This window comes from Carcharodon carcharias, chromosome 21 (assembly GCF_017639515.1).
Source record: "Carcharodon carcharias isolate sCarCar2 chromosome 21, sCarCar2.pri, whole genome shotgun sequence".
In the NCBI taxonomy this organism is placed as follows: Eukaryota; Metazoa; Chordata; class Chondrichthyes; order Lamniformes; family Lamnidae; genus Carcharodon; species Carcharodon carcharias.
The window spans coordinates 3,256,632-3,277,845 of NC_054487.1; the positions used below are offsets into that span (position 1 = coordinate 3,256,632).

At 50.4% G+C, this 21,214-nt stretch overlaps 1 protein-coding gene across 1 annotated transcript in view; it reads left to right on the forward strand.

The window, feature by feature from the left end:
- LOC121293399 (NACHT, LRR and PYD domains-containing protein 3-like) overlaps nucleotides 1-881 on the forward strand; it is a 70,600-nt gene extending 69,719 nt beyond the window's left edge. Inside the window, 1 exon segment of the mRNA XM_041216449.1 lies at nucleotides 534-881. The gene's annotated coding sequence lies outside the window, so the exon portion shown is untranslated.
- Nucleotides 882-21,214: the final 20,333 nt, after the last annotated feature.

The following is a 21,214-nucleotide window of genomic DNA, read 5'->3' on the forward strand; positions in this document are numbered from 1 at the left end:
GGAGCTGGGTCAGCCGCGTTGTTGGGACGGGCTGTAAAGCCGGGGGTTTGGTCAGATTTGGTCAAGGACAGAGTTGGGAGGGTCAGGAGGGAGTGGGGTTGGTGGGGGTGGTTGGAGGGGTTAATGGGGTAGTGTGGGTGTAGTATGATGGTCAGTGGGGGGTGATTGGGGGACTGGGTTGTGGAGTTACCCAGGTATTAGACCAGGTTTTACAGTCTAACATTTCCTGGGGAACTACCCAGGTAAGTCCTGTGGATTTGTCCCAAGTCTCCAATTCTACCCCAGAGTCAGAGACATTCACACAGGGCCCCGGGCAGCAGGGCTGTTACCCAGTGGAAATTTAAACCTCTGGGGCAATTCCCACGTAGGCCCGCGAGTCAGGACATGACAGGGACCCGCTGGCCATCTTCAGCCTCATGTCTGGTCTCTGCTGAGCCAGTGAGCAGGAGATTTGTCCCATTAACTCCAGTCTCCCTGTTATTGACACTGTTGTTCAATCTGTTTATTCCTCTCTAATCTTTCATTTCTTTCAGGCTGTGGCGGAATCAGTTCAGTTTCAATGGGAAAAATCAGCTGAAGTCGCTGCAGGAAACCAGATCTGGACTGAGATTGAAATGTGACACTTTGGATTGATAAACATTCCTGTTCTCATTAAAGGGACATGTTTACCCGAGTTTCTGTCCCCCCCCTTTAACCGGCCGCGCTCCAGGTTTAAATCCTATTGGCTGGTTCCCAGTTTCCAGCTCGAGCTGAGTGAGCGTCATCTCCCATTGTGACATCAGAGGCCCAGCGACCGGGTCACGTGACTCAGCCGCCCGGCCCCGTCCCCGCAGGCGCTGCTTCTGCAGGATATCCAGGGCTGAATGTTCCCCAATGGGGCACTGGGCAAATGTACAGACAGGGAGGGGCCCAGGGTGGGGATCAGTCTGGGCTGCAGTGGGACATTGACAATTACACTCAGGATTCCTGGGATTGGGAGTAAAGCCCCTAGGGCTCCTGCTCAGTATCACTGCCCAGTGACCCTTCCGGGCAGTGACCCTGTGTGGGTTCAGGGTGGGTACAGGGTGACCCTGTGTGGGTTCAGGGTGGGTACAGTGTGACCCTGTGTGGGTTCAGGGTGGGTGCAGGGTGACCCTGTGTGGGTTCAGGGTGGGTACAGGGTCTGTTCAGCTGGGATAGATCCCACTGTCCAATAGAGACAAACACCCAGTGCATGGGGCGTCCCAGACAGAGGATCCTATTGGGAAGGTTCCAGCGGATTCTGTAACCGAGGGATTGGACTGAAAGTATCAATGCTTTTCTGTCATTCCTAAGAAAGAAAGCATCAGTTGTTGAAACAATGTGTTGAATTTAGACTCTGTCCTATTGATATTGCTGTAATTTACACACTGAAGGGTGAGTTTCTAAACAGCTGGAATGACAAAGAAGACTGGAGTCTGTCAAATAAAGAAGTTGATCTGGTAAATTCACCCACCCGCTCAAAGAGTAACAAGTTGTGGAAGTTAAGTGACCCAGTGGAAACTACACTGCAGTAAATGGACAGGATCCATGTAGTAACCCACAGCTTGAACCTCTGTGGGCCTAATGCATGGATTGTGGTCTAAACACAAAGCAGGATCACCAGCATTTAAACAGAGAGAAGATAGTTTGATGTTCTGGGTCAGGTTCCTTAAGATGTAACTTTGTTGGATTGATATTATTTTCCAGATACTGATGGACCTGTTGTACATTACATTATTTCCTGATTTATTTTACATTGCCCATCATATACAGTTTGTTTATTCTCCCCTCACTCTGGTACAATAAATGGTGAAGTTTCACTGTGTTCATCAGGCTTCAAAAAATCAAGGAATGGGAACCAATAATTTGAAATCAGTAATGACCAGATTCGAACAACAGACTCACACAAGAAAGATGATCGGGTATTAGATATCTCCTGGGGCCACAGACCGACAGATCAGGGCACAGAGAGATAAGGTTTAATGTAGGAATCAGCTCAGAAATGTCAACATAATCACCATACAGTAACGAGAGATTGATACTGATATAGTGGAAAGAACAGGTAACAGGGACAAAAAAACACTTTGTAAAAGCTTTTACATGCTTTTATGATGTTGCCACTGACACCCAATTAACGCTCATAACCCACAAATTGCAATGAGATAAGTGGCCCATTTAATGGAATCGATTTCAACCATCAGGGGAGGATTGTGTATTGGGTTATGTTGTTGGACGAACAATCCAGGGGTTTTGCTGATAACCCAGAGAACATGAGTTTAGATGATAGTTTGAGAATTTTAATTCAGTTTAACAGAAGCTGGACTTTAAATAGAAACTGTTGTCATTGATCATTAATCTGCCCGAGTGTTTGTAAAGGAAACGTGCCGTCCTTATCTGGCCTGTTCTTTCTCTGACTCCAGACTCTCCAATGTGATTGTCATGTTCGCGGTCTCTGAAGTGCCCAGTATTCCGCTTAGTTGTATCAAACAGTCACATCGATCATTCAAGGAGATGCCCCAACAGCGACATCTCAGGGTAATTTGAGTCGACAAATATAGTGACTTCACCAGCAACAGCCACAGCTGGGAAGTGGGTGGAACGTGTCACTTGGGTGTAAAACTGGTGAGTCAGATCTTTAAAATGGAAATTGAAAGTTTTCTGTGAGGCCGCTGATTTCTAATGGCAGTTTCTCACCAGAGGAGCAAGTTGGGGGATAAATGTTCATGCAGACACCGGGGAGCTCCCCATATCTTCTTGTATTAGAGCGGCTGGGATGTGTTGTATCCACTGGAACAGACAGAGCGCCAGGGATTAACACCTCATCAGTGAAAGCAACAAAAAATGGAAAAGAGATAAAAACAAAAAAAAAAAAGCTGCCGATGCTGGAAATCCAAAGCAAAAACAATTACCTGGAAAAACTCAGCAGGTCTGGCAGCATTGGCGGAGAAGAAAAGAGTTGACGTTTCGAGTCCTCATGACCCTTCAACAGAACTAGGTGAATCCAAGGAAGGGGTGAAATATAAGCTGGTTTAAGGTGATGGGGGGGGGGTGGGGGGGGTGGGGGGGGGAGGTGTGGGGGGCGGGTGTTGGGTGGGGGGAGAGAAGTGGATGGGGTTGGTGTGGTTGTAGGGACAAACAAGCAGTGATAGAAGCAGATCATCAAAAGATGTCACAGACAACAGAACAAAAGAACACATAGGTGTTAAAGTTGGTGATATTATCTAAACGAATGTGCTAATTAAGAATGGACAGTAGGGCACTCAAGGTATACCTCTGGTGGGGGTGGGGGAGAGCATAAAAGACGTAAAAATATTTAAAAACAATGGAAATAGGTTGGAAAAGAAAAATCTATATAATTTATTGGAAAAAACAAAAAGAAGAGGGAACAAACAGAAAGGGGGTGGGGATGGAGGAGGGTGGTCAAGACCTAAAGTTGTTGAATTCAATATTCAGTCCGGAAGGCTGTAAAGTGCCTAGTCGGAAGATGAGGTGTTGTTCCTCCAATTTGCGTTGGGCTTCACTGGAACAATACAGCAAGCCAAGGACAGATATGTGGGCAAGAGAGCAGGGTGGATTGTTAAAATGGCAAGCGACAGGGAGGCTTGGATCATTCTTGAGGACAGACCGCAGGTGTTCTGCAAAGCGGTCGCCCAGTTTACTTTTGGTCTCTCCAATGTAGAGGAGACCACATTGGGAGCAACGAATGCAGTAGACTAAGTTGGGGGAAATGCAAGTGAAATGTGCTTCACTTGAAAGGAGTGTTTGGGCCCTTGGACGGTGAGGAGAGAGGAGGTGAAGGGGCAGGTTTTACATATTTTGCGTGGGCATGGGGTGGTGCCATAGGAGGGGGTTGAGGAGTAGGGGGTGATGGAGGAGTGGACCAGGGTGTCCCGGAGGGAATGATCCCTACTGATAGGGGAGAATGCTGATAGGGGAGGTGAAGGGAAGATGTGTTTGGTGGTGGCATCATGCTGGAGTTGGTGGAAATGGTGGAGGATGATCCTTTGAATGCGGAGGCTGGTGGGGTGATAAGTGAGGACAAGGGGGACCCTATCATGTTTCTGGGAGGGAGGAGGAGGCGTGAGGGCGGATGTGCGGGAGATGGGCCAGACACGGTTGAGGGCCCTGGCAACGACTGTGGGTGGCAAACCTCGGTTAAGGAAAAAGGAGGACAAAAGAAGGAGGACATGTCAGAGGAACTGTTTTTGAAGGTAGCGTCATCGGAACAGATGCGACGGAGGCGAAGGAACTGAGAGAATGGGATGGAGTCCTTACAGGAAGCGGGGTGTGAGGAGCTGTAGTCGAGGTAGCTGTGGGAGTCGGTAGGTTTGTAATGGATATTGGTGGACAGTCTATCACCAGAGATTGAGACAGAGAAGTCAATGAAGGGAAGGGAAGTGTCAGAGATGGACCACGTGAAAATGATGGAGGGGTGGAGATTGGATGCAAAATTAATAAATTTTTCCAAGTCCCGACGAGAGCATGAAGCAGCACCGAAGTAATCATCAATGTACCGGAGAAAGAGTTGTAGAAGGTGGCCGGAGTAGGACTGGAACAAGGAATGTTCCACATACCCCATAAAGATACAGGCATAGCTGGGGCCCATGCGGGTACCCATAGCCACACCTTTTATTTGGAGGAAGTGAGAGGAGTTGAAGGAGAAATTGTTCAGTGTGAGAACAAGTTCAACCAGACGGAGGAGAGTAGTGGTGGATGGGGATTGGTCGGGCATCTGTTCGAGGAAGAAGCTAAGGGCCCTCAGACCATCCTGGTGGGGGATGGAGGTGTAGAGGGATTGGCCGTCCATGGTGAAGAGGAAGCGGTTGGGGCCAGGGAACTGGAAATTATTGATGTGACGAAAAGTGTCAGAGGAATCACGGATGTAGATGGGAAGGGACTGGACAAGGGGAGAGAGAAGGGAGTCAAGATAACGACAAATGAGTTCTGTGGGGCAGGAGCAAACTGACACGATCGGTCTACCAGGACAGTTCTGTTTGTGGATTTTGGGTAGGAGGTAGAAGCGGGCCATCCAAGGTTGGGTGACTATCAGGTTGGAAGCTGTGGGAGGAAGATCCCCAGAGGAGATGAGGTCAGTGACAGTCCTGGAAACAATGGCTTGATGTTCAGTGGTGGGGTCATGGTCCAGGGAGAAGTAGGAAGCAGTGTCTGCGAGTTGACGCTCAGCCTCCGCGAGGTAGAGGTCAGTGCGCCAGACAACAACAGCACCACCCTTGTCAGCGGGTTTGATGACAAAGTCAGGGTTGGACCTGAGAGAGCGGAGTGCAGTAAGTTCAGAGGGAGAGATTAGAATGGGTGAGAGGAGCAGAGAAATTGAGATGACTAATGTCGCATCGACTGTTCTCAATGAAAAGATCAAGAGAAGGTAAGAATCCAGAGGGAGGGGTCCAGGTGGAGGGAGAGTATTGGAGGTGGGTGAAAGGATCCGTTGAATGGGGAGAGGACTCCTGCCCTAACAGTTTGGTTGAAGGGTCATGAGGACTCGAAACGTCAACTCTTTTCTTCTCCGGCGATGCTGCCAGACCTGCTGAGTTTTTCCAGGTAATTCTGTTTTTGTTACGGAATGGAGGAATTAGATTCCTGAATGGTCCATAATAAATGAATCTCCCCAATTGCAGCAAACTCAGACACTGATCTCAACTATAATTTTATAATCAGTGATCTAGTGAATACTTTTTGATGGTGATAGACTGAGTTAGCAGCCTTTCATTCATTGTGCTACTTACCTACCCATTAATTGTGTAATTAATGTTCCTGGGTGCCCCTGTCTGCAACTATACAGAATAGGTCCTTCCTATCCACTCCAGCTCTCCTGTCATAATTGTCAACACCTCAAATAAATGGTCCCTTAGTCTCCTCTGTTCTAAAGAAATCAACCCCAGCCTATCCAGTCTTTCCCCATAGGAAATGGGTGAGTGCCAGGCTGTCAAGGAGGACAAGGCCAGTAGTGCACTAATCCCCTCAGTGCATCTCGCTCTATAACATTTATTCAGCCCTGAACACTGGTGAGAATGACTGATTCACTGGGGAGTGCAGACAGAGCCAAACCCATAGTACCACGGATTGTTCAGCTGTCCGGGCGTGAGGAGGTGCAATAATTGGGGATTCTGTAGTTCAGGGAGACCGGCGGCCTTTCTGCGGCTGCAGACATGAGTCTCGGATGAGTTGTCGCCAGACCAACCACCTCCCCTCAACCCCCATAGAGGGTCAAGCCCATGCCGAAATCGGCAAAGCCAACGAAAGCAACGTCCAAAAAGATGCAAATAAAAATATGTAACTTATTAAATTCAGACCTTGGAGGCTCTTCTTCACATCACCACATCACTCTTAAAAGAGCTGAGACCACAAGAAAATGGCACTGCGGCCCAGCTCATTCTCAATAGAGATCAGTAAGAAACATGTGTTACACCCGCGCTATCTCTTTGCCAGATCTGAACAATTATTGTGTGTTGTGTCTCCTGTTTAATGGACCTAGAGCTAGTCTTCTTCCCTATTAATCCCAAATTTCCCCTGTCCAGTACAATGTGAACAATTATTGTGTGTTGTATCTCCTACTTAATGGACCTAGAGCTAGTCTTCTTCCCTATTATTCCCAAATTTCCCCTGTCCAATACAATGTGAACAATTATTGTATTGTAAAAACAGAAAAACTGCGGATGCTGGAAATCCAAAACAAAAACAGAATTACCTGGAAAAACTCAGCAGGTCTGGCAGCATCGGTGGAGAAGAAAAGAGTTGACGTTTTGAGTCCTCATGACCATTCGACAGAACTTGAGTTCGAGTCCAAGAAAGAGTTGGTTTAAGGTGTGTATGTGGGGGGCGGAGAGATAGATAGAGAGACAGAGAGGTGGGGGTTGAGGGGGGATGTGGTTGTAGGGACAAACAAGCAGTGATAGAAGCAGATCATCAAAAGATCCATTACAAACCCACCGACTCCCACAGCTATCTCGACTACAGCTCCTCACACCCCGCTTCCTGTAAGGACTCCATCCCATTCTCTCAGTTCCTTCGCCTCCGTTGCATCTGTTCCGATGATGCTACCTTCAAAAACAGTTCCTCTGACATGTCCTCCTTCTTCCTTAACCGAGGTTTTCCACCCACGGTCGTTGACAGGGCCCTCAACCGTGTCCGGCCCATCTCCCGCGCATCCACCCTCACGCCTTCTGCTCCCTCCCAGAAACATGATAGGGTCCCCCTTGTCCTCACTTATCACCCCACCAGCCTCCGCATTCAAAGGATCATCCTCCACCATTTCCGCCAACTCCAGCATGATGCCACCACCAAACACATTTTCCCTTCACCCCCCTTATCGTCATTCCGTAGGGATCGTTCCCTCTGGGACACCCTGGTCCACTCCTCCATCACCCCCTACTCCTCAACCCCCTCCTATGGCACCACCCCATGCCCACGCAAAAGATGCAACACCTGCCCCATCACTTCCTCTTTCCTCACCGTCCAAGGACCCAAACACTCCTTTCAAGTGAAGCAGCATTTCACTTGCATTTCCCCCAACTTAGTCTACTGCATTCGTTGCTCCCAATGTGATCTCCTCTACATTGGAGAGACCAAACATAAACTGGGCGACCGCTTTGCAGAACACCTGCGGTCTGTCCGCAAGAATGACCCAAACCTCCCTGTCGCTTGCCATTTTAACACCGCACCCTGCTCTCTTGCCCACATGTCTGTCCTTGGCTTGCTGCATTGTTCCAGTGAAGCCCAACGCAAACTGGAGGAACAGCACCTCATCTTCCGACTAGGGACTTTACAGCCTTCCGGACTGAATATTGAATTCAACAACTTTAGGTCGTGAGCTCCCTCCCCCATCCCCACCCCCTTTCTGTTTCCCCCTTCCTTTTTTTTTCCAATAAATTATAAAGATTTTCCTTTTCCCACCTATTTCCATTATATAAAAAAACCCCTAGAGCTATACCTTGAGTGCCCTACCATCCATTCTTAATGAGCACATTCGTTTAGATATCACCAACTTTAACTTTAACACCTATGTGTTCTATTGCACTATTGTCGTTGACATCTTTTGATGATCTGCTTCTATCACTGCTTGTTTGTCCCTACAACCACACCCACCCCCCCCCACCACCTCGCTGTCTCTCTATCTCTCCGCCCCCCACACACACACCTTAAACCAGCTTATATTTCAACTCTTTCTTGGACTCGAACTCAAGTTCTGTCGAAGGGTCATGAGGACTCGAAATGTCAACTCTTTTCTTCTCCGCCGATGCTGCCAATTCAATTATTGTGTTGTGTTCTTCTCTGATCTGTAAACTTCATTGTTCCGGAGTGTGGGGACATCTACTGGCCGGAACTGAGAACTGTAACAGAGAGGCTCAGATTCACATTTACTGTCAGTGTTACAAAAACAGCCACAATGTGCAACGTAAGCAAATAGTTTCTGTCTGTTAATTATGTTATATTGTTCCACATGTTATAGTGAGAAATGAGTAGAATCGGGAAATAATAACGATGTTGTTTCACTCATTGGATTATTATAAATTAACCATATTATCCTATACTAGACATTAAGCACCATTTCTGTCTGATTTCTCAGGTTTACATGACTAAATAAAACGAACACAAATATCAATAAAAACTAAGCTGATAGCTTCACAGGAAATGGGGGTGATGGGGGTGAAATACAAACAGAATAAAATGAAATAAATATGAAAATGCTGGACAGGCTGATCCTGAAATATCTGTGGAGAAGTTCGGGTCAACAGTTCAGGGCCCTGAACCTTCTCTAGACCTGAAAAGATAATCCAGCTTCTCCACAGAGAGATTTGAACTTTCTCCATCTTTATTTTAATAATGCTTTCTTTTGGTTTCAGAGTTGCTTATTTTGTATTGAAATATTCTTTTATAAATTCCATGGGCCCAAACCTTCCTGTCTCCGGATGGTCAGAAATGAGGCGTTGTGAGAAGATGTGTGTTAGGATCCTGCGCAACTCCTGACTCGGGGACTTTCCTTATTAAATAGGTCAAGGGAGCTGAACAGGCTTTTTTCCCGTTTCCAAACCATGTGTTGTTCTTCCCCGGTGTCTTGGGAATGACATTAGACAGTAAATAGGAACTCTCTGCTTCTTTCTTGCCTGTGAGTTGTCTGATTGGGACTCTTCCTGTTAATCCTGTTTTATTGTCACACTCACAAGGTCTGAACTGTTGCTCTCTTTTCCATTGTCTCTAAGATTATTAACCAGGTTAGGAAGGAATCAGTGACCCTAACCGATAACAGCCTTTTCCTAATGGTTATCCACAAGGGCGATTCAGGCACTCTCGTCAGTTCATCATTAACGACCATAAATAAAACATAAAAGATACATAACTACAGCAACAACAATAACTTCCATTTATAGGGCGCCTTTAACAAAGTAAAATGACACAAGTTGCAGGAGGGTTACAGACAAATTTGACACAAGAACAGAGTAAATAGGAGCAGGTGTAAACTGCACAGTCCGTCCAGCCTGCTCCGCTATTTCATCTGATCAGGGCCAGGATTCCCTTCCCTCCATCCGAAGAGTTGGTGGTGAACACACCCCTACCAACGCCCCCCCCCCTGCCCCGCAGCCACTTCACTCTGGGATGAGCGTCAATTGGCTGCAGGTGGAACTTCCGCCCCTCACTGGGAGGAGGTCCCGCCCTTAGAGAGCTGCTGGCTATTCTGATTGGCCGAGAAGTCTCTGGTCCCTGAGGCTCCAGGAGTGGAAAGGACCGGGACTGGAACCAGCTCCCAGAGCCTAAGTCCCAGAATTCCAGCAACAGGTAAGTTTTGGGGGTCTCAGGCCGGGTGGGGGGCGCCCTTGCACCTACCGGGATTAAGGGGTGGGGGCAAAGTTTTTCTTTATTGGTTCATGGGGTGTGCGTGTCCCAGGAAAGAAAGAATTTATTGCCCATCTGTAATTGCCCCTTAACAGAGGAGCTGACCAGGCCACTTCCCAGGGCATTTCAGAGTCAACCCCATTACTCTGGAGTCATGTAGGAGTTTGGAGTCACATGTAGGCCAGACCAGGTAAGGATTACGGATGAGAGATTTCCCTCCCTGAAGGACATTCGTGCACCAGATGGGGCTTTACAACAATAGACAATGGTTTCATAGTCACGATCACTGAGACTAGTTTCTATTCCAGAAATTGTGTAATGTAAACACAAACTCCACCAGCTGCTGTCGTGGGATTTGAACCCGTATCCCCTGAGCAGTAGCCTAGGAATAGGGATTACTAGCCCAGCGACAATACCACTACAGCACCATACCCATCCCTGATGGAGGAACCTTCACTCCGCCCCCATCCCTCACCCAAGGCCTGAACTGGATCATTGTCGGGATCTTCCAGACTCGGGAAGTCCTCCCGACAGATTAAAAATTGAGGCTGGGTAGGAAAGGGCCGTTAAGTGAATATATTTAAGAAGGAAATTGATAGGTTTCTGGGCTCTAAAGGTGTCCAGTGTTATGGGGAGAGAGCGGGAGGATGGTGTTGAGATGGAGGACCAGCCATGATCATACTGAATGGTGGAGCAGGCTGGAAGGGCCGAATAACTGAGTCCTGCTCCTATTTCCTATGTTTCTCAATTGGGGCAGGGGTGGGCAGCCCATCTGAGACCTCGTCCACCCCAGCATTAAATTGCTGAGAGATTGGGCAGGTGTGAATGCAATGGGAAGCCTATCTGTGATACTGCACGGTGAACAAGCCGCACCCCTCCTCCCCCCCCGCTCCCCTTCGCCCCCCCCCCACCCTTCACTTCCCTTCGCCCCCCACCCCCTCTGCTCCCCTTCGCCCCCTCCCTTGCCCGGCCAACCACCTACAACCCAGCCAGCCAGGGAGCATGAAATTCAGGCCTTTTGTTTGCAGCTCAGAAGCTGTGGGAATCTCGGCCAGTTTCTGACCCACTGAGTGCAGCTTTCTCCGTGTTTTGACCATCTGACAGCATAGCTCTCTCTTATGCCTGACTCTCTGGCAGTGCAGCGTTCGTTCATGCCTAACCATCTGACAGTGCAGCGCTTGATCAGTCCTGACTCTCCGACAGTGCATCACTCCCTCAGTCCTAACCCTCTGAAAGTGTAGCGCTCTCTCAATCCTGAGCACCTGACAGTGCAGCTCTCCCTCAATCCTCACACACTGACTGTGCAGCAATCCCTCAGTCCTCATACACTGCCAATGCAGCAAACCCTCAGTCCTGACTCTCAGACAATATGGCGCTCCCTCAGTCCTGGTTCTCAGACAATGTGGCGCTCCCTCAGTCCTGGTTCTCAGACAATGTGGTGCTCCCTCGGTTCTGGTTCTCAGACAATGTGGCGCTCCCTCAGTCCCTGTTCTCAGGCAATGTGGTGCTCTCTCGGTGCTGGTTCTCAGACAATGTGGCGCTCCCTCGGTACTGGTTCTCAGACAATGTGGTGCGCCCTCAGTCCCTGTTATCAGGCAATGTGGTGCTCCCTCAGTCCTGGTTCTCAGACAATGTGGCACTCCCTCAGTCCTGGTTCTCAGACAATGTGGCGCTCCCTCAGTGCTGGTTCTCAGACAATGCAGCGCTCCCTCAGTACTGTCCCTCTGAAAGTGCAGTGCTCCTTCAGTCCTGACTGGCTGACAATGCAGCCCTCCCTCAGACCTTTCCCAATGACAGTGCAGCGCTCATCCAGTCATGACTCAAAGAGTGCAGCGCTCCCTCCGTTCTGACCCACTGACTATGTGGCACTTCCTTCATGCCAGAGCCTCTGACAGTGAAGCGTTCCCTCATTCCTGACCCTCTGACTGTGCTGCACTCCCTCAATCCTGGGCCTTTGACAGTGCAGCAGTGCTGCAGCCCTGACTCTCTGACATTGCAGCGCTCCCATTTTCCTGATTCACTGATAATTCACAACTACCTCATTCCTGACCCTCTGAGAGTGCAGTGTTCCCTCAAGCCTAACTCTCTGACAGTGCAGTGCTCGATTAGTCCTGATGCACTCTCAGTGTCACTCTGAGTCCTCACCCACTGACTGCGCAGCATTCCATCGGCTTTGACCCTCAGACAGCATTGGGCTCCATCAGTCCTGACCCTCTGACACTGCAGCGCTCCCTCATTGTAGAACCTCTGACACTGCAGTGCTCCCTCATGCCTAGCCCTCTGACAGTGCAGCGCTTGATCAATACTGAACTTCTGACAGTGCAGAGCTCCCGGACTCCTCACCCACTGACAACACAGGGCTCCCTCAGTTGTGAGAATCTCACAGTGCAACAATGCCTCAGTCCTGGACCTCAGACAATGCAGCGCTCACTCAGTCCTGACACTCTGACAGTGTAACACTGCCTCAGTCTTGACCATCCAACTGTGAAGCTCTCCCTCAGTCCAAATTCTCTGACATTGCAGCACACACTCAGCCCTGAAGCTTTGACAGTGAAATGCTCCTGCAGTCCTGATGCTCGACCGTGCAGCATTTGTTAGCCCTGTCACTTTTACAATGCTGAGATACCTCAGTCCCTACCATCTGACAGTGTAGCGCTCCCACAATCCACATCCTCTGGCAATGAAGATCTCCCTCAGTCCTGACCCTCAGATAGTGCAGGGCTCCACCAGTCCTGACCCCTGTCAATGCAGCGCGCCCTCAACACTGACCTTTTGACAGTGCAGTGTTGTCGCAGTCAGTATCCCCTAGCAGTGCTGCACCCCCTGGTTCCTGTCCCTCTGAAAATGCAGAACTCCTTCATGCACAAACCTGTCACAGTGCAGCACTCGATCAGTCCATCCTCTGACAGTGCAGCACTCCCCCATTCATGACATGCTGACAGAGCATTGCTCCATCAGCACTGACCATATGATGCTGTAGATCACCTCAGGCTAAGCCTCTGACCGTGTGGCACCCCTCAATGCTAACAGCCTGAAACTGTAGCACCCCCTCAGTCCTTAACATCTGACAGTGCAGCACTCCCTCAGTCCTTAACATCTGACAGTGCAGCGCTCCCTCAGTCCTTAACATCTGACAGAGCAGATCTCCCTCAGTCCTAAGCATCTGACAGTGCAGCGCTCCCTCAGTCCTTAACATCTGACAGTGCAGAGCTCCCTCAGTCCTTAACATCTGACAGTGCAGTGCTCCCTCACTCCTTAACATCTGACAGTGCTGCACTCCCTCAGTCCTTAACATCTGACAGTACAGCGCTCCCTCAGTCCTTAACATCTGACAGTGCAGCGCTCCCTCAGTCCTTAACATCTAACAGTGCAGCGCTCCCTCAGTCCTTAACATCTGACAGTGCAGCGCTCCCTCAGTCCTTAACATCTGACAGTGCAGTGCTCCCACAGTCCTTAACATCTGACAGTGCAGCGCTCCCTCAGTTCCTAACATCTGACAGTGCAGCGCTCCCTCAGTCCTTAACATCTGACAGTGCAGCGTTCCCTCAGTCCTTAACATCTGAAAGTGCAGCGCTCCCTCAGTCCTTAACATCTGACAGTGTAGCGCTCCATCAGTCCTTAAGATGTGACAGTGCAGCGCTCCCTCAGTCTCTAACATCTGACAGTGCAAATCTCCCTCAGTCCTAAGCATCTGACAGTGCAGCGCTCCCTCAGTCCTTAACATCTGACAGTGCAGAGCTCCCTCAGTCCTTAACATCTGACAGTGCAGTGCTCCCTCACTCCTTAACATCTGACAGTGCTGCACTCCCTCAGTCCTTAACATCTGAGAGTACAGTGCTCCCTCAGTCCTTAACATCTGACAGTGCAGCGCTCCCTCAGTCCTTAACATCTGACAGTGCAGCGCTCCCTCAGTCCTTAACATCTGACAGTGCAGTGCTCCCACAGTCCTTAACATCTGACAGTGCAGCGCTCCCTCAGTTCCTAACATCTGACAGTGCAGCGCTCCCTCAGTCATTAACATCTGACAGTGCAGCGCTCCCTCAGTCCTTAACATCTGAAAGTGCAGCGCTCCCTCAGTCCTTAACATCTGACAGTGCAGCGCTCCCTCAGTCATTAACATGTGACAGTGCAGCGCTCCCTCAGTCCTTAACATCTGACAGTGCAGCGCTCCCTCAATCCCTAACAGCTGACAGTGCAGCGCTCCCCCAGTCCCTAACATCTGACAGTGCAGCGCTCCCTCAGCCTTTAACATCTGACAGTGCAGCGCTCCCTCAGTCCCTTATATCTGACAGTGCAGCGCGCCCCCAATCCTTAACATCTGACAGTGCAGCGCTCCCTCAGTCCCTAACAACTGACAGTGCAGCGCTCCCTCAGTCCGTAACATGTGAAAGTGCAGCGCTCACTCAGTCCTTAACATCTGACAGTGCAGCACTCCCTCAGTCCTTAACATCTGACAGTGCAAATATCCCTCAGTCCGTAACATGTGACAGTGCAGCGCTCACTCAGTCCTCAACATGTGACAGTGCAGCGGTCCCTTAGTCCTTAACATCTGACAGTGCAGCGCTCCCTCAGTACGTAACATCTGACAGTGCAGCGCTCCCTCAGTCCTTAACATCTGACAGTGCAGTGCTCCCTCAGTCCTTAACATCTGACAGTGCAGTGCTCCCTCAGTCCTTAACATCTGACAGTGCAGCGCGCCCTCAGTCCTTAACATCTGACAGTGCAGCGCGCCCTCAGTCCTTAACATCTGACAGTGCAGCGCGCCCTCAGTCCTTAACATCTGACAGTGCAGCGCTCCCTCAGTCCTTAACATCTGACAGTGCAGCGCTCCCTCAGTCCCTAACATCTGACAGTGCAGCGCTCCCTCAGTCCTTAACATCTGACAGTGCAGCGCTCCCTCAGTCCCTAACATCTGACAGTGCAGCGGTCCCTTAGTCCCTAACATCTGACAGTGCAGTGCTCCCTCAGACATTAACATCTGACAGTGCAGTGCTCCATCAGACATTAACATCTGACAGTGCAGTGCTCCCTCAGTCATTAACATCTGACAGTGCAGTGCTCCCTCAGTCATTAACATCTGACAGTGCAGTGCTCCCTTAGTCATTAACATCTGACAGTGCAGCGATCCCTCAGTCTCTAACATCTGACAGTGCAAATCTCCCTCAGTCCTCAACATCTGACAGTGCAGTGCTCCCTCAGTCATTAACATCTGACAGTGCAGTGCTCCTTCAGTCATTAACATGTGAAAGTGCAGCGATCCCTCAGTCTCTAACATCTGACAGTGCAGCGTTCCCTCAGTCCTTAACATCTGACAGTGCAGCGCTCCCTCAGTCCTTAACATCTGACAGTGCAGCGCTCCCTCAGTCCTTAACATCTGACAGTGCAGCACTCCCTCAGTCCTCAACATCAGACAGTGCAGCGCTCCCTCAGACCTTAACATCTGACAGTGCAGCCCTCCCTCAGTCATTAACATCTGACAGTGCAGTGCTCCCTCAGTCGTTAACATCTGACAGTGCAGCACTCCCTCAGTCCTTAACATCTGACAGTACATTGCTAACACAGTCCTTAACATCTGACAGTGCAGCCCTCCCTCAGTCCCTAACATCTGACAGTGCAGCGCTCCCTCAGTCATTAACATCTGGCAGTGCAGCCCTCCCTCAGTCCCTAACATCTGACATGCAGCGGTCCTTCAGTCCCTAACATCTGCCAGTGCAGCCCTCCCTCAGTCCCTAACATCTGACCGTGCAGCGCTCCCTCAGTCCTTAACATCTGACATATCTGCACTCCCTGAGTCCTTAACATGTGACAGTGCAGCGCTCCCTCAGTCCTTAACATGTGACAGTGCAGCGCTCCCTCAGTCCCTAACATCTGACAGTGAATCGCCCCCTCAGTCCCTAACATCTGACAGTGCAGCGCTCCCTCAGTCCTTAACATCTGACAGTGCAGCCCTCCCTCAGTCCTTAACATCTGACAGTGCAGCGCTCCCTCAGTCCTTAACATCTGACAGTGCAGCGATCCCTCAGTCCTTAACATCTGACAGTGCAGCGATCCCTCAGTCCTTAACATCTGACAGTTCAGCCCTCCCTCAGTCCTTAACATCAGACAGTGCAGCGCTCCCTCAGTCCGTAACATGTGACAGTGCAGCGCTCCCTCAGTCCTTAACATCTGACAGTGCAGCGCTCCCTCAGTCCTTAACATCTGACAGTGCAGTGCTCCGTCAGTCCTAAACATCTGACAGTGCAGTGCTCCGTCAGTCCTTAACATCTGACAGTGCAGTGCTCCCTCAGTCCCTGACATCTGACAGTGCAGCGCTCCATCAGTCCTTAACATTTGACAGCGCAGCGCTCCCTCAGTCCCTAACATCTGACAGTGCAGTGCTCCCTCAGACATTAACATCTGACAGCGCAGTGCTCCCTCAGTCATTAACATCTGACAGTGCAGTGCTCCCTCAGTCATTAACATCTGACAGTGCAGTGCTCCCTCAGTCATTAACATCTGACAGTGCAGTGCTCCCTCAGTCATTAACATCTGACAGTGCAGTGCTCCCTCAGTCATTAACATCTGACAGTGCAGCGATCCCTCAGTCTCTAACATCTGACAGTGCAAATCTCCCTCAGTCCTCAACATCAGACAATGCAGCGTTCCCTCAGTCCTTAACATCTGACAGTGCAGCACTCCCTCAGTCCTTAACATCTGACAGTACAGCACTCCCACAGTCCCTAACATCTGACAGTACATTGCTCCCTCAGTCCTTAACATCTGACAGTGCAGCCCTACCTCAGTCCCTAACATCTGACAGTGCAGCGCTCCCTCAGACCTTAACATCTGACAGTGCAGCGCTCCCTCAGTCCCTAACATCTGACAGTGCACCCTCCCTCAGTCCCTAACATCTGACAGTGCAGCGCTCCCTCAGTCCCTAACATCTGACAGTGCAGCGCTCCCTCAGACATTAACATCTGACAGTGCAGTGCTCCTTCAGTCATTAACATGTGAAAGTGCAGCGATCCCTCAGTCTCTAACATCTGACAGTGCAGCGTTCCCTCAGTCCTTAACATCTGACAGTGCATCGCTCCCTCAGTCCTTAACATCTGACAGTGCAGCGCTCCCTCAGTCCTTAACATCTGACAGTGCAGCACTCCCTCAGTCCTTAACATCTGACAGTGCAGCACTCCCTCAGACCTTAACATCTGACAGTGCAGCCCTCCCTCAGTCATTAACATCTGACAGTGCAGTGCTCCCTCAGTCCTTAACATCTGACAGTGCAGTGCTCCCTCAGTCCTTAACATCTGACAGTGCAGCACTCCCTCAGTCCTTAACATCTGACAGTACATTGCTAACACAGTCCTTAACATCTGACAGTGCAGCCCTCCCTCAGACCTTAACATCTGACAGTGCAGCGCTCCCTCAGTCATTAACATCTGGCAGTGCAGCCCTCCCTCAGTCCCTAACATCTGACATGCAGCGGTCCTTCAGTCCCTAACATCTGCCAGTGCAGCCCTCCCTCAGTCCCTAACATCTGACCGTGCAGCGCTCCCTCAGTCCTTAACATCTGACATATCTGCACTCCCTCAGCCCTTAACATCTGATAGTGCAAATCTCCCTCAGTCCCTAACAGCTGACAGTGCAGCGCTCCCTCAGTCCTTAACATCTGACAGTGCAGCGCTCCCTCAGTCCTTAACATCTGACAGTGTAGCGCTCCCTGAGTCCTTAACATGTGACAGTGCAGCGCTCCCTCAGTCCTTAACATGTGACAGTGCAGCGCTCCCTCAGTCCCTAACATCTGACAGTGAATCGCCCCCTCAGTCCCTAACATCTGACAGTGCAGCGCTCCCTCAGTCCTTAACATCTGACAGTGCAGCCCTCCCTCAGTCCTTAACATCTGACAGTGCAGCGCTCCCTCAGTCCTTAACGTCTGACAGTGCAGCGCTCCCTCAGTCCTTAACATCTGACAGTGCAGCGATCCCTCAGTCCTTAACATCTGACAGTTCAGCCCTCCCTCAGTCCTTAACATCAGACAGTGCAGCGCTCCCTCAGTCCGTAAGATGTGACAGTGCAGCGCTCCCTCAGTCCTTAACATCTGACAGTGCAGCGCTCCCTCAGTCCTTAACATCTGACAGTGCAGTGCTCCGTCAGTCCTAAACATCTGACAGTGCATTGCTCCGTCAGTCCTTAACATCTGACAGTGCAGTGCTCCCTCAGTCCCTGACATCTGACAGTGCAGCGCTCCATCAGTCCTTAACATTTGACAGCGCAGCGCTCCCTCAGTCCCTAACATCTGACAGTGCAGTGCTCCCTCAGACATTAACATCTGACAGTGCAGTGCTCCCTCAGTCATTAACATCTGACAGTGCAGTGCTCCCTCAGTCATTAACATCTGACAGTGCAGTGCTCCCTCAGTCATTAACATCTGACAGTGCAGTGCTCCCTCAGTCATTAACATCTGACAGTGCAGTGCTCCCTCAGTCATTAACATCTGACAGTGCAGCGATCCCTCAGTCTCTAACATCTGACAGTGCAAATCTCCCTCAGTCCTCAACATCAGACAATGCAGCGTTCCCTCAGTCCTTAACATCTGACAGTGCAGCACTCCCTCAGTCCTTAACATGTGACAGTACAGCACTCCCACAGTCCCTAACATCTGACAGTACATTGCTCCCTCAGTCCTTAACATCTGACAGTGCAGCGCTCCCTCAGTCCCTAACATCTGACAGTGCACCCTCCCTTAGTCCCTAACATCTGGCAGTGCAGCGCTCCCTCAGTCCCTAACATCTGACAGTGCAGCGCTCCCTCAGTCCCTAACATCTGACAGTGCAGCGCTCCCTCAGTCCTAAACATCTGACAGTGCAGCGCTCCCTCAGTCCCTAACATCTGACAGTGCAGCACTCCCTCAGTCCTTAACATCTGACAGTGCAGCGCTCCTTCAGTCCCTAACATCTGACAGTGCAGCCGTGCCTCAGTCCTTTACATGTGACAGTGCAGCGCTCCCTTAGTCCTTAACATCTGACAGTGCAGCCCTCCCTCAGTCCCTAACATTTGACATATCTGCACTCCCTCAGCCCTTAACATCTGATAGTGCAAATCTCCCTCAGTCCTCAACATCTGACAGTGCAGCGCTCCCTTAGTCCTTAACATCTGACAGTCCAGCGCTCCCTCAGTCCCTAACAGCTGACAGTGCAGCGCTCCCTCAGTCCTTAACATCTGACAGTGTACCGCTCCCTGAGTCCTTAACATGTGACAGTGCAGCGCTCCCTCAGTCCTTAACATGTGACAGTGCAGCGCTCCCTCAGTCCCTAACATCTGACAGTGAAGCGCTCCCTCAGTCCCTAACATCTGACAGTGCAGCGCTCCCTCAGTCCTTAACATCTGACAGTGCAGCGCTCCCTCAGTCCTTAACATCTGACAGTGCAGCGCTCCCTCAGTCCTTAACATCTGACAGTTCAGCCATCCGTCAGTCCTTAACATCAGACAGTGCAGCGCTCCCTCAGTCCGTAACATGTGACAGTGCAGCGCTCCCTCAGTCCTTAACATGTGACAGTGCAGCGCTCCCTCAGTCGTTAACATCTGACAGTGCAGTGCTCCGTCAGTCCTTAACATCTGACAGTGCATTGCTCCCTCAGTCCTTAACATCTGACAGTGCAGTGCTCCCTCAGTCCCTAACATCTGACAGTGCAGCGCTCCATCAGTCCTTAACAATTGACAGCGCAGCGCTCCCTCAGTCCCTAACATCTGACAGTGCAGTGCTCCCTCAGACATTAACATCTGACAGTGCAGGGCTCCCTCAGTCATTAACATCTGACAGTGCAGTGCTCCCTCAGTCATTGACATCTGACAGTGTAGTGCTCCCTCAGTCATTAACATCTGACTGTGCAGCGATCCCTCAGTCTCTAACATCTGACAGTGCAAATCTCCCTCAGTCCTCAACATCTGACAGTGCAGCGCTCCCTTAGTCCTTAACATCTGACAGTGCAGCGCTCCCTCAGTCCCTAACAGCTGACAGTGCAGCGCTCCCTCAGTCCTTAACATCTGACAGTGTACCGCTCCCTGAGTCCTTAACATGTGACAGTGCAGCGCTCCCTCAGTCCTTAACATGTGACAGTGCAGCGCTCCCTCAGTCCCTAACATCTGACAGTGAAGCGCTCCCTCAGTCCCTAACATCTGACAGTGCAGCGCTCCCTCAGTCCTTAACATCTGACAGTGCAGCGCTCCCTCAGTCCTTAACATCTGACAGTGCAGCGCTCCCTCAGTCCTTAACATCTGACAGTTCAGCCATCCCTCAGTCCTTAACATCAGACAGTGCAGCGCTCCCTCAGTCCGTAACATGTGACAGTGCAGCGCTCCCTCAGTCCTTAACATGTGACAGTGCAGCGCTCCCTCAGTCCTTAACATCTGACAGTGCAGTGCTCCGTCAGTCCTTAACATCTGACAGTGCATTGCTCCCTCAGTCCTTAACATCTGACAGTGCAGTGCTCCCTCAGTCCCTAACATCTGACAGTGCAGCGCTCCATCAGTCCTTAACAATTGACAGCGCAGCGCTCCCTCAGTCCCTAACATCTGACAGTGCAGTGCTCCCTCAGACATTAACATCTGACAGTGCAGGGCTCCCTCAGTCATTAACATCTGACAGTGCAGTGCTCCCTCAGTCATTGACATCTGACAGTGTAGTGCTCCCTCAGTCATTAACATCTGACTGTGCAGCGATCCCTCAGTCTCTAACATCTGACAGTGCAAATCTCCCTCAGTCCTCAACATCAGACAGTGCAGCGTTCCCTCAGTCCTTAACATCTGAAGGTGCAGCACTCCCTCAGTCCTTAACATCTGACAGTACAGCACTCCCACAGTCCCTAACATCTGACAGTACATTGCTCCCTCAGTCCTTAACATCTGACAGTGCAGCCCTCCCTCAGACCCTAACATCTGACAGTGCAGCGCTCCCTCAGACCTTAACATCTGACAGTGCAGCGCTCCCTCAGACCTTAACATCTGACAGTGCAGCGCTCCCTCAGTCCCTAACATCTGACAGTGCACCCTCCCTCAGTCCCTAACATCTGACATGCAGCGGTGCCTCAGTCCTTAATATCTGACATTGCAACGATCCCACAGTCCCTAACATCTGCCAGTGCAGCCCTCGCTAAGTCCCTAACATCTGACAGTGCAGCGCTCCCTCAGTCCTTAACATCTGACATATCTGCACTCCCTCAGCCCTTAACATCTGATAGTGCAAATCTCCCTCAGTCCTCAACATCTGACAGTGCAGCGCTCCCTTAGTCCTTAACATCTGACAGTGCAGCGCTCCCTCAGTCCCTAACAGCTGACAGTGCAGCGCTGCCTCAGTCCTTAACATCTGACAGTGCAGCGCTGCCTCAGT